Below are 11,885 nucleotides of genomic sequence, written 5' to 3' on the forward strand. Positions count from 1 at the left end.
AGCCAATCTCAAAATCTAACTTCAAATGTATTAAATATCTACTCTCTGCATAACATCTCATTAGGTTTTAAGCAGCATCATATGGTTGACTTTTGTTTTCTTAGAGGCTAGATGCGTATTTGGAGGGTTTGTGTAGAAATAATCAACAATTAGTTCTTCAATGAGTACACTATCTTCAATGAGTACCTTTAGACATATTTCCTTGTGCTGCCCTTAAAACTAGAAGGTAAATACACTATATGAAAACATTCTACATGACTGGATCTAGCTATTATTCCTTGACTTGTTTCTAAGGCTATGCATACTTAAGGTTGTTGTTTATGAGCCTTGAGAGTCCCCATCCCCTAATCTGTGGCCTACCCGCCTGAAATGAGATTAAAATTCTCACCATCATTATTATTCTTTTGATTTATGTTATTTTTTTCACAGTGTGGGTAAATTAGCAGACTGGAGAAAATGGGGATATACCAGAAACTTAGAATGAATTTGTAGGAGACTTTCAAACTACCTGCATGGTAAGTTTCTCTCTAACCTTCCACTCAAAAAAAAAAAAAAAAAAATTGCATTACAGGTTGCTCTTACCCTGTGTTTTTGGGTGTTTTTGTAATATACAAGTTTTCATTTTTTTCCCCTCTAATTTTGGTACTGTATGTAAGGCAAAGATCTTCCCCCTGTAGGTGAGGGATTCAGGCTAACTCGATCCCTTCTAATCAAACAACAAGGTTATTTTGCCTAGAAATCTTTTAAAATTCTCCCTGGGAACCAACACAGCATGATATGGGTTGAATTGCCTGAGGACTTGGCTCTCTCCAGGTACTTTTGATAATCCCCATACAAAGCATTGTGCTGCTCCAGACTGATATTAACCAGGCACATGAAAGCCACCAGCCACTGTAACCCAGGCAAAAACAAGCCAAAAATTGGTAGTCAGACTGTTGCTACAATTCAGATTCATGGCACTTAATTCAACATGCATTTATCAAAAAAATGTATGATATTCAAGACACTGAACATGACCTAAAGGAGTTTCACACATTGAGATAAAGTAGAAACTCACAGGAACTTAGATGCCATGTTTTTTTAGTTTTTGCCTGTAGGGGAAAGAAGCTGGGAAAAGATATTTGGTTATACTTAATTTTGGCTTTGAGAGATGGGATCTAGGTCTTCCTAGCCTTGAAAAGAAATATAAATGACCAGGAAGAGGAAGGAGAAGAAGGAGAAGGAGAGGAATTTTTGAGGTTATCAAGTGTAATAAACTTGAATGATTACTATTTATTACTACTCTTCCTTAACAATTAAGACCCAGTGTCTTTTTCTACCTGTAAGACTTTGCAAGATCAGAGAACTAACATGTATTTGGTAGCTAATTCATGTCAAGCACTATACTAGGGATAAGGCATACATCTCTTTGCTTAGAGCAGTGGTAAGACGGACCTTGGCATTCCAAAATGTTGATAGGAAAAGTAGGATACATTTTAATTTCTTTAGGAATTAATTAAATAACCTCTAACTGTGTGTGAAACAAATTCCCAGAACATTAAACACACTCATCTTCAAACCTAAATGTTAATAGATGCATTCGGAATTGTCAGCTGCTTGGAACTCACTCCATTATCAGTGCTAGGCAGAGCCATGTTGGAGGTGAGGCAAAAGAAAAACTATGTGTGCATCTCTATATTTATCAAAATATCCTCTCATAGTTTAAACCAAGTGGAAAGAGTTAATAAAAGTTCTACAATCAAAACAGTGTTCACACACCATTGTCAGTCCTCATAAACCACCTGGCAGACACCATGAGGGCCACCTTGGCTAAAAACTATGGGCTGGTTAGAAATAACTGTTCCAGTTATGCAAAAATATAGGATGGAAAAACAAATAAATAATAGCCCATCTTTATTTCTAATTTTAATTTTTTTCATCATGGATTTTTGTGTTAATTTTTGTTTATTTTCAAAATATTATTTTAATTATTGAGTTTTTTTCATGCCCCCTTAAATTTTGCTCCAAGGCAAGTGACATTTATCCCAGCTCATCCCTGTCCATTATTGTAACTTATCTAAGATTGATTTAAGTTTCAAAGTTTCTTTCCTGTCCACCTTGTTCATTGAACCAAGACTCCAGTACCTTTTTTTGGTGATTAAAAAGTCAGACAATGGCTGGGAAAGGAATTTTAAAAATGAAGATCAATAATGCAAAACAAAACAACAAAAGAGCAATGTACTAATATTTGAGAGTTAACAGTATTTGCCTAGCACTTTTTCACTTGTGGCATTGAGAATGGTTTAATCTTACTTTGATCAACATTTAAGAATTTGCTATTTAGTGGGTTATAACTCTTTCATATTTTCAGAGATACTTTTTGAACCATTATGCTGGTCAAAGCACAGCTGTATGTATTATATCCCTAGTGTAGATTTAAGGGAACTAAAATTTTTAAAAGAAAAAATTTTGAACTTTTAAAAATTAGAAGAGTAATAGTTTTTCTGTGACTTTTTGTCACTGTACATGCAGAGCTGACAAGAAATGCAAGGACCCTGGTTAACCTCACCTCTAGATTATTGGAGTGACTAACTGAACACATTTTACTCAACTAAGTGGCTTGAATCCATTATGCAGGAATATAGTGAAGGTTTGCTTTTCCGTGAATGTTTCTTAAAACAAACAAACAAACAGACAAAAGAATGCTGATTATTTACATACATAATCAGCTCAAAGACAGAAAAACGTATTTCTTCAGTTCCTTTTTCTAAATCTCACAGAGAAGGAACTATCCATAATAAACCAGAGGAATGAATTCCTCCAAGTCTTTTAGAGAACAGAGCAAACATTTGAGGTTGCAAAAAAGTAAGACCTCTGTACACCTGCATGCCAGTAAATGTGCCTAGAAAACTCATTATTGCATTCATTTCCTAACCAAAAATAAAGTCCTAGAATCATAATTTGGGTCTGCTTTGTTAGACACTACTAAAGTATTCTAACACTGTTTATGATAAAGAGTACTAAGACTTTTTAAAAATCCAGAGTCTGTGTTTCCCTTGAGTTTCTAAATTTCCTTTTTTATTCGAAATACCATTGCATTTATACACTACCTCTTGCCATTCTTCATTAAGAGGCAAATTAATGCCTTTATTTTGTCCCAGATATGTGGCATGTTGTACACAGTTGACTCTGTCCTTCAATGAGTAATGAATTTTGATCTTCTGTATTTAGCCTTCCCCATTCTCCCCCTTTCGTCTAGAAAGAATGGATTCCCACTTTCCACCTTAACACACTTAGTGAATTGCTTTTAATTTGGAACCTCCAAGAAAACGTTTCAGAAATGTCTTTATAACTTTTGTTCTCTGATGAACTCATCACTGTTGTCAGAGTCAGACTTTATTTGAATCCCAGGTCCAACACAGACAAGCCGAGTGACCCTCATGTAGGCAAATTACATTACCCTCTGACCTCCTTTCTTATCAGCTTCTTGTGGATAGTAGTGCCTACCTCAAAGCAGAACTGTAGGGATTAAAGCAATAACATATCTAAAGTGCCTACTACTGATTACTAGCAATTTCAAACAGTTCAGCCCAACAGATGCTGCCTTCCATCCTCCTGGGAAGAGGCTAGTCAGGCAGGGACTTATAGGGCAATGGACTTCCCTGAGAGGAAATGCAATGTATCTCATGCAAAGTCCATAGAAAACAAGGTGGACCATAAGTGTAAGACACTAACCTCTGTCCTCATCTAAGGTGGTTGATTTTTTTTGCTTTTGTTAGTTTTGGTACAAAAATCAGTCAAAAGCTGGCTCTGCCCTAGCTTTACAGAACTTTTCCAGTGGGATATAGTAAAAGGATTTTCTTTCCATTTCTTTGGTCATTTTCCAATTTCCTAAGGGTCATATTTGCTGAAGTACACAGTAATTTTTTTTTCTTTCCCCTACTAGGAAAGCCTAAGATGAAATCTTAATTTTTTTTTTAACGTTTATTTATTTTTGAGGCAGAGAGAGACAGAGCATGAACGGGGGAGGGTCAGAGAGAGAGGGAGACACAGAATCTGAAACAGGATCCAGGCTCTGAGCAGTCAGCACAGAGCCCTACGCGGGGCTTGAACTCAGGGACCGCGAGATCATGACCTGAGCCGAAGTCGGACGCTTAACGACTGAGCCACCCAGGCGCCCCGAAATCTTAATTTCTTAAACACTGGGTGTTTTGTTAAATTCCTATCACAAGTTTTCATGACCTGTGATAAGAAAAGACTTTTAGAGAAGACCACAGAGACCTTAGGACACTGCTGCTTACAGATACTACTGTTTCTGGAAGGCATTGAATAAAAACTGCTAAATTGTTAACTTCAAACATTGCCTTGGTTTCTACATCAAATAACAAAGATTTCTGAAAAAGTTTTATTTTTTATTCCAACTTCTAGACAGACTTTTTTGCTTTCTTCAACAAAACCTAACCTTCTTTTCCTTTACTTATTCCCAGTGGGGCACACCCTCATTCTGTTCCTAAAACCCATCAATTCCTTGCCTTGGGGCAAAGCACCCTTTGATGTGAATGGGAGCTTGAATGTGGCCCAAAATGTGGGGACAAGACACAGGGATGAGATGGTAAACCAGACCTTGACATTTAATATTCATAACCTCAGATTTACTTCCCATGATATTCAAGTAGGAGGAATGAAAATATATCCACATTTCAGCAAAAACCCTTGTTATTCTTTCTAGCTTTATCATTAATTTATTTGGAAGGGTAGTTGAGGGGGAAGACTGCAGAAACGTAAACTGGAGTTACAAGTCCAATCCTGTTCTCCTCTAAACATGTAGCATTTCCCACATGTTTTGTTTTCATGAATTTTTCAACCCATCACCAGGTTTAGCCACTGTGTAGATCATATTCTTGCCAAGCCAAAACATTATTGTGACACTCTAAAAATCAGCTTTTCTGAATTAAAGCAAAATCTGTTCAATTAGTGAAACTAATAAGTTGCATCAACTATTTATAAGTTTATTTTCAGAAGTGGGGAGGGGCAAAGAAAGAGGGAGAATCTCAAGCCCCATGTGGGGCTCCAACTCAAGAACCTTGAGATCATGACCTGAGCTGAATTCAAGAGTCAGAAGTTTAACTGACTGAGCAGGTACCCCTAATTACATCAATTCTTGTAAATAGCCTTTAATCACAGATAATCTTGGTTTAATCCCTATTCTTCTTGTAGTTAAGACTCAAGAGTGAGGGCACCTAGGTGGCTCAGTCAGCTAAGCATCCACCTTCAGCTCAAGTCTTGATCTCACAGTTTGTGACTGTGAGCCCCCTGTTGGGCTGTGTGCTGACAGCCTGTTCAGAGCCAGGAGTCTGCTTTGGATTCTGTGTCTCCCTCTTTCTCTCTGCCCCTCCCCCCATTCATGCTCTGGCTCTGTCTCTCTCTGTCTCTCTCTCAAAAATAAACATCAAAAATTTTTTTTAAAAAAGACTCAAGAGTGATAATTATTAATCATTTAATTATCAAAGATTTGTGCCCACATTGGCTATATTTTATTTCAGCTTTAAATGGGAAAAATTGAGGGGAATTATTGTGATTCTTCTTCAACATGTCAAAATAAAAATTTTTCTGCCACCATCTAGAGACAATTTCTAGCTAGCCAAAATGATAATAATGGATACTTCTAGATTAGTATGGATGATTTTCCCTTTCTCTCTTTATACCTTTTTTTCTCTTGTTCTCCAAATTTTCTACAAGGAGCATGTCCTGTTTTAGTAATAAGTACAAAATATTTTGATCAAATGAGGTATAAGCTAACTTTCTCCGAGGACAAAGTTTCCCACCGTTTTGTGGAGAAGATGTGTTTTGAACAAGATGCTGGATGAATGTCACTTGGCAGAGAAGAGGAGAAGAGCAATGCTCGGAGAGTAATGACAGATAAGGATTATCTCACAGAAAGTATCATCTGGTGGCAAGCCTTGAAGCACATTTGAAGGTTCTTAGAATTTATGGATATTTGTATTCACTGTAATTTTCCTAGCATGAATTGTTCAAAAGCAAACATATTTTATAATGATGATTCCTATAGCAATGGTTGCACAAACTAGATACTTTGCTATATTCTCTTTGATTGATTTGATTGATTACTGCTTTGTCCATACATTGGTTTTCCAACTTTTTTGTTCATAACCCACAGAAGGAAATATATTCTAAAGGACAACTCAACACACACATGCACACATATACATTCACATCATTTCCGAGATCTATTTCAATACCTGTACCTGTATCAGGACTCCCCATATCTATATAAAATTGTTCTGCTGCAACACCTATCCTTGCAACACTCCTGTTCTATCTTGTTCTGTTTCATTCTATTCCATTCTGCTTAAAAGTAAATACTGGCCATGTCCTACTAAATTATTTCTATGATGTACTTGTGACTTAAAAAACATGAGTTTAGTACATTCTTAGGTGACAAAGTCCCCCTGCCTGAAAGCAGAAGTCTAGCAAATACATTATTGTAGCAGTCCTGGTTTGACTTTAAATGCCAGGGCCATGGCTATATAAAAGACAAAATAAAAGAATCATCAGGACTTATTTAGGGACATTTTAATGGAGGCAAGGAAGAGAGAGCTAAGGTAACTCTAGTGTTATGTTCCTAAAGGATCTGAAGCCAGTCACTCTTTGGATAGTGTTGGAAACACCAGATTAGTGTTTTAAGGGTATGATGCCTTTAACTTTTTGCTTCAGACAGAAATTGTTCAGCAATTTTTCATTCATTTTAAAATGATCAAACTTCTTAATTTGCCTTTTTTCCCGTTTTACTTTTTATGACTTTTATGTCTCCTCCCCCCATTAATTTATAATGAGGACACAGGAAGCTATTCTGATTTCTACTTCCTTCTCCAGTGAATTTTAACATAAGCATGGTATTCTGCAAGGACACATATGCCAGACATGTTGGAAAACAAACTGGTTTACTGAGATAATACTTCTTGAAAAGTTGTATGTGTGCAGTTCTCTCCTCCTTGTTCTCCAGCTCTCTGTGGCAATGGAAAGGCATGTTCTCTACTTAAAAGATGGAAGGGTTTGACCTAAGAATTTAGTTCAACTCCTAGCTCCTGACACTTAATAGTCATATAATCTTGGAGAAGGACATAGCTTCTTGATCAGTCAGAATGTTTTCAGTGGCAAGTGACACAATCCCACATCAACCTGGATAGAGCAAAAAGGGAAACTGTTGGCTTCCAGGACTGAGTCAGTAGCTTGTAAATACTGATTCCAGGAATCTACAGCTCTCTCCACCAGTCCTCTGTTGGCTTTATTCTCAGTCTCACAGTAAGTCTCTTCGAGGTAGAAAAACAGAATATGCCTAACAACTCCAAACTCACATTCTTCAGCTTAACAACTCCAAGGTGAAAAGAATTGCTTCCCTATTTGTTCCAGAAAAAAATGCCCTGAGGCTAATGCTGATTGATTCTAATTTACCTGAATTGGGTCACATGCTGATCTCTGAACCAGTTGCTGTAGCAAAAGAGTATGCACTGCCCTCATTTGCAGAGCCTGGAACAAGAATCCACCCATAATAGCTTGGGGAAGAGCCCACCATCTAAACTATAAGGATGGAGAATAAGAGTTCTCCAAAGGAAAATTAAAACATACTTATAAGGAGAAGAGTCAAGAAATAAAAGAGGTCGACTTTATCTCTTCAAGCCTAGTTCTCATATCTAAAATGTGGATGATAGTGCATAAGCTTAGGGTGAGGATTAGAAATTGCAAGCAGGTAAGACCAAGGCAAAAGAGTAGGTACTCAATGACAGAGCAAATGACAAAAGATCAAGTAAATGAGATAAAATAACAATAGGTGAATGTGGGTAAAAGGGTAACACTAGTGTTCCTTTTACTATATCTATTATACTTTTTAAAATTTGAAATTATTTCAATATAAAAAGTTTTTTTAAAGAGTAGTTTCTCAGAAGTTATTGTTAATATTTCTCCCAAGCCTAGCTCATCAATATTCATGGTTATGAAATCTTTATAAGAGATTTTGCTTTTAGTCCTCCAAAGTGTGTTAGAATCTTACACTATTAACAAAATCAACTTAACACAGATGTTGGGTGCTAAACTATTTAAACAAACAGTATTTTAAGATTCACTGAAGCTAGGTAAAGCTAGAGATACTGTCACATTCATAATTTGTTATCAATCATCATAAGTAATATAAAGTACCAATCTGGAGAAATTGTTTATCACCAGAGAACCCAGATTCCCTTGGAAAAATGTTTTCATTCCAAAAGTGAAGCCTTTGGGGGTGCCTGGGTGGGTCAGTGGGTTAAGCATCCAACTTTGGCTCAGGTCATGATCTCACAGTTTGTGGGTTTGAGCCTTGTGTCCGTCTCTGTGCTGACAGCTCAGAACCTGGATCCTGCTTCGGATTCTGTGTCTCCCTCTTTCTCTGCCCCTCCCCCACTCATACTCTGGTTCTCTCTCTCTCAAAAATAAAATAAACGTTAAAAAAAATTTTTTTTAAGTGAGGCTTTTGGTAGTAAGTGGAGAAACCTAATTAGCCACACAAGCAATAGGAGAGTAAGGTAACAATAAGGATCTAGAGGGACATTCTAAGGGTAAAAGAGCAGGGGTCAGCCATTCTTTCTCAAGACAGAAGGGCAAGGAAAAGAAAATGTCTAGGGACCACCAGAACTTACTTAGAGATTTTTTAAAAATCTTATCTTTAAATTTACAAGGAAAAAAAATTTCTATGAGTCATAAAAAAATGAACGTAATACTATATGGAATCTCGACTTGCCTAGGGAGTCAAAAGAATTCATGATGTGTCACATAATCAGATGCAGTTTGTGCTACGTGATGTGAACTGGTTTGAAATCCCCTTTATGACTAAGGAATAAGTGACTGAATTTCCAGAACATGGAAGAGGCAAGCTGTACAGATCTTGAAACCATTGATTCACAGCCTGTGTCGAAGAGTCCATTTTTCTCATAAAGCCAAACTGCAGTTATGGGCCTTGGAATATGTGGCTACATTTACAGTGAGATTTGAGCAATCTGTAGAAAAGTGGGATTCAGGATGCAATGTCTGTTATTCCTAAAACTTACTATCCTAAAATATGTGTCTGTTCACTTTCTACACGATTGATCTCACTAAGGGCGAGAGGGAAATGTGGAAATGGGCATAAAGAACAGGAGAAAAAAACCCAAAACAACAAAAAGAAAACAGAGTAAGCACCAGAGTTCAACTTGACCTATTTTCAAAATTTTTCCCCCATTGGGCCAATCTGACTGAAAGTTAAGGTTTATGAAGGAAAATAAGGACTTCTATGTCTGTGTAAGTATATAGATCAGAAAAGATCATTTTACTTAGATTGGCCTAGCTCCCATTTGATAAGTGGGAAAACGGAAGCTTAAAGATGTTGAGAAATGTAGCTATTGTAGTGACCAAAAGAATGAGGACTCTGAGGTTAGAGAATTCCCTTTTCTGAATTACAAGGAAAAAGAGAGGATTTACTTAGAAAAACTACATAATTCAGCACAGATGCACAGATAAAAAGCAAACTAATCCTTAGATGAACATTAAGGCAAATGAGTTAATTATTTAAGAATTCTGTGGCTTACCCATTCTTAGTCTGCCTAATTTAGTACTACATATCAGCAATGGGTTTATGAGTAATTATTTTCAGATTCCTTCTGAATGAAGACTGCAGAAAATTGAGAGGAGTCAGGTAGCAGAAGAGAGTTAATCCTTCTGGAGAAAACCTAAAGTATGCATTTCCCTTTTAAGTTTCAGAACCTAGATATAAAAGGTTTTTGTGTATTGCCGTGCATAGTGTGTATTTGTAGGGTTTTGGTTGTCTGCGTTTGTTCCTCTTGATTTAGTGACACATTCTCATCCTTTCCAATGAAGTCCCACTTTGTTGATGTGTGTGCTGGGATCATCTATGCAAGTGACTGGTCAAGTGGTAGGCCCATGACACAAGCTCAGCCAACTGGGTTCCCTTTTGAAGGACTTTAAATCGTGAGTCAAAATGCAAACACCTAAAATCTGTGGGGGTATTTAATTTTAGGATGAAAGAGACCACCCACCTTTTCCTGCCACCTGGACGCCTCTTTCCTGTATTTCCTTGAGTTTCCACCTTCCCTTTTGTTCAATAGAGGTATCCAATATCATTTTAGTTCACGTGTTTTCTTTTTAAATCTCAGCCCTCAGGTTATACAGCTTAGTGGGGGGGGGGGGGGGCTGCTATTTCTCAAGACCTAGCACATTGCCTGGCACTGAAGTGATCTTCAATAAATATTTTTTTGAATGACCGCTGTGATTAAGGTCCATGTTGACTACCACTGAAGCTTATAGAATGATCACCTGGTGTTGGGATAGGCATAGGAAAGGAAGAACATGATTGAATAAGTCATCTTTTTACCTCCCATAGTGCCTTATGCAGAGAAGGTGCTCAATAAATATTTGAATTAAAAACATGAAATCCTATAAAAAATGTATTTCAGTGAAACCCAAACTGATATAATTTCGCTAGCCCTTTTTTATAACCTAAGGTTTGTCATACTGTACTAAATAAGCCAACATAGACAGGAAAAAATGAGAGCCTGCCAAAGTTGGGAACTTCCATGTCCCCTTTCACTTTTGCCATCGAGTAATTTTACCATCCTCTGAGAGCAACAGAGCAGGGTCTTTTCTCATCCAGGCCTAAGGAATAATAAACAGCCCTGCCTTTCTTTAAGTGCCAGAGCCAGAAACAGGAAAAGCTGGAGAAAATTCTCAGGAGGAAATGCTAATTTGACCTCTCTCCACAAAATGTTGACACTTGACAGCTCTGTTTTTTCAGAGTCTGACACCAAGGTGTTATCAGGGTAAAGGAGGTCTTTTTAAGTTATAAACAGGGCTTGGAGTTCTTTGAAGAGAGCCAACATGAGCTCTGGGAACTGGAAATGTTTACCAGGTCTATTTAAGATTTGAAGACCTGTGACAATGTATTTTTTGCCCATAACCTTCTTAGTCTTTGCTTCTGGGCCTAAAATAACATTTTTTCTTTTTTTTTTTTTTTACTGCCAAAGGTAAGCATTGGAAAAACTGTGTATTTATGGATAATATATCAAGAAAGTCTTAAGGGTAGAATATTGCCAACAATCTGCCACTTTAGGATAGTGCAAATAGATTAAACTAATGTCCCAAACCCAAGCAACAACCATCGGGCAGAATCCTTCCTATCCCACTCAGACTCCTGCACATTGTAAGCATCAACAACTAGAATACCACGGTGCCCAAAGGAAGCTTTCAACAATTTGGGACACACTTGAGTGAGAATAAAGTCAGTTCCAAGGTTTTGTCATTTGGGACAAGTGACATGATAGTTCATGTCAATTCTAGGACCAAATGGATGAACAAGATTCAGAAAATATGAGTTTGAGTAGCTTACCAGCTGGAAAAATCATTTGATCCCTGAGTTTTGATTTCTTCATCTATAAAAAGATAACAATAATTTTTGTAGGGTTCCTGTGAAGATTAAATTGAATAAATTTTTTGCCTACTGTAAGGCACTATATAGGAGATGATGTTGATGATGATAAAAAGCAGTAAAGAAAAAGATGTTCACAAATAGGGCAAATGATTCAAACCACGCCAAAGTCTTTAGAGAATTCTGCCATCTTTGCTGAGAATCTTCGTTGTATTTTTCTCTGCCAAAATTGGAGGTTTTCTGCTCCTGTTCTGTTTTTCTTTGAACAACAGTTCTCATAACTTCTAGGTGATGGCTTGAAGTTCAAGCACAGAAATGAGAGTCGTGGATGAAAGAACTTTGAGAGTGCTATGGTTTCACATCACAATTGGGGTGGTCCCAGGAAAACAGCCCTCTGAACATGACAGTCTCTACTCCTAGTAGGAAAGGGAGAAACTGA

General features: G+C 37.2%; 1 long non-coding RNA gene across 1 annotated transcript in view; it reads left to right on the forward strand.

Annotated features, from left to right (window-relative positions):
• The window catches only part of LOC125175543 (uncharacterized), a 32,945-nt gene extending 26,628 nt beyond the window's left edge, over nucleotides 1–6,317 (forward strand). The window contains exons 4-5 of the long non-coding RNA XR_007155867.1: nucleotides 430–515; nucleotides 5,719–6,317. This is a non-coding gene — a long non-coding RNA (uncharacterized LOC125175543). The remainder of the gene's footprint in view (nucleotides 1–429; nucleotides 516–5,718) is intronic.
• The last annotated feature ends 5,568 nt before the right edge of the window (nucleotides 6,318–11,885 follow it).

This window comes from Prionailurus viverrinus, chromosome C2, assembly GCF_022837055.1.
Source record: "Prionailurus viverrinus isolate Anna chromosome C2, UM_Priviv_1.0, whole genome shotgun sequence".
Lineage (NCBI taxonomy): Eukaryota > Metazoa > Chordata > Mammalia > Carnivora > Felidae > Prionailurus > Prionailurus viverrinus.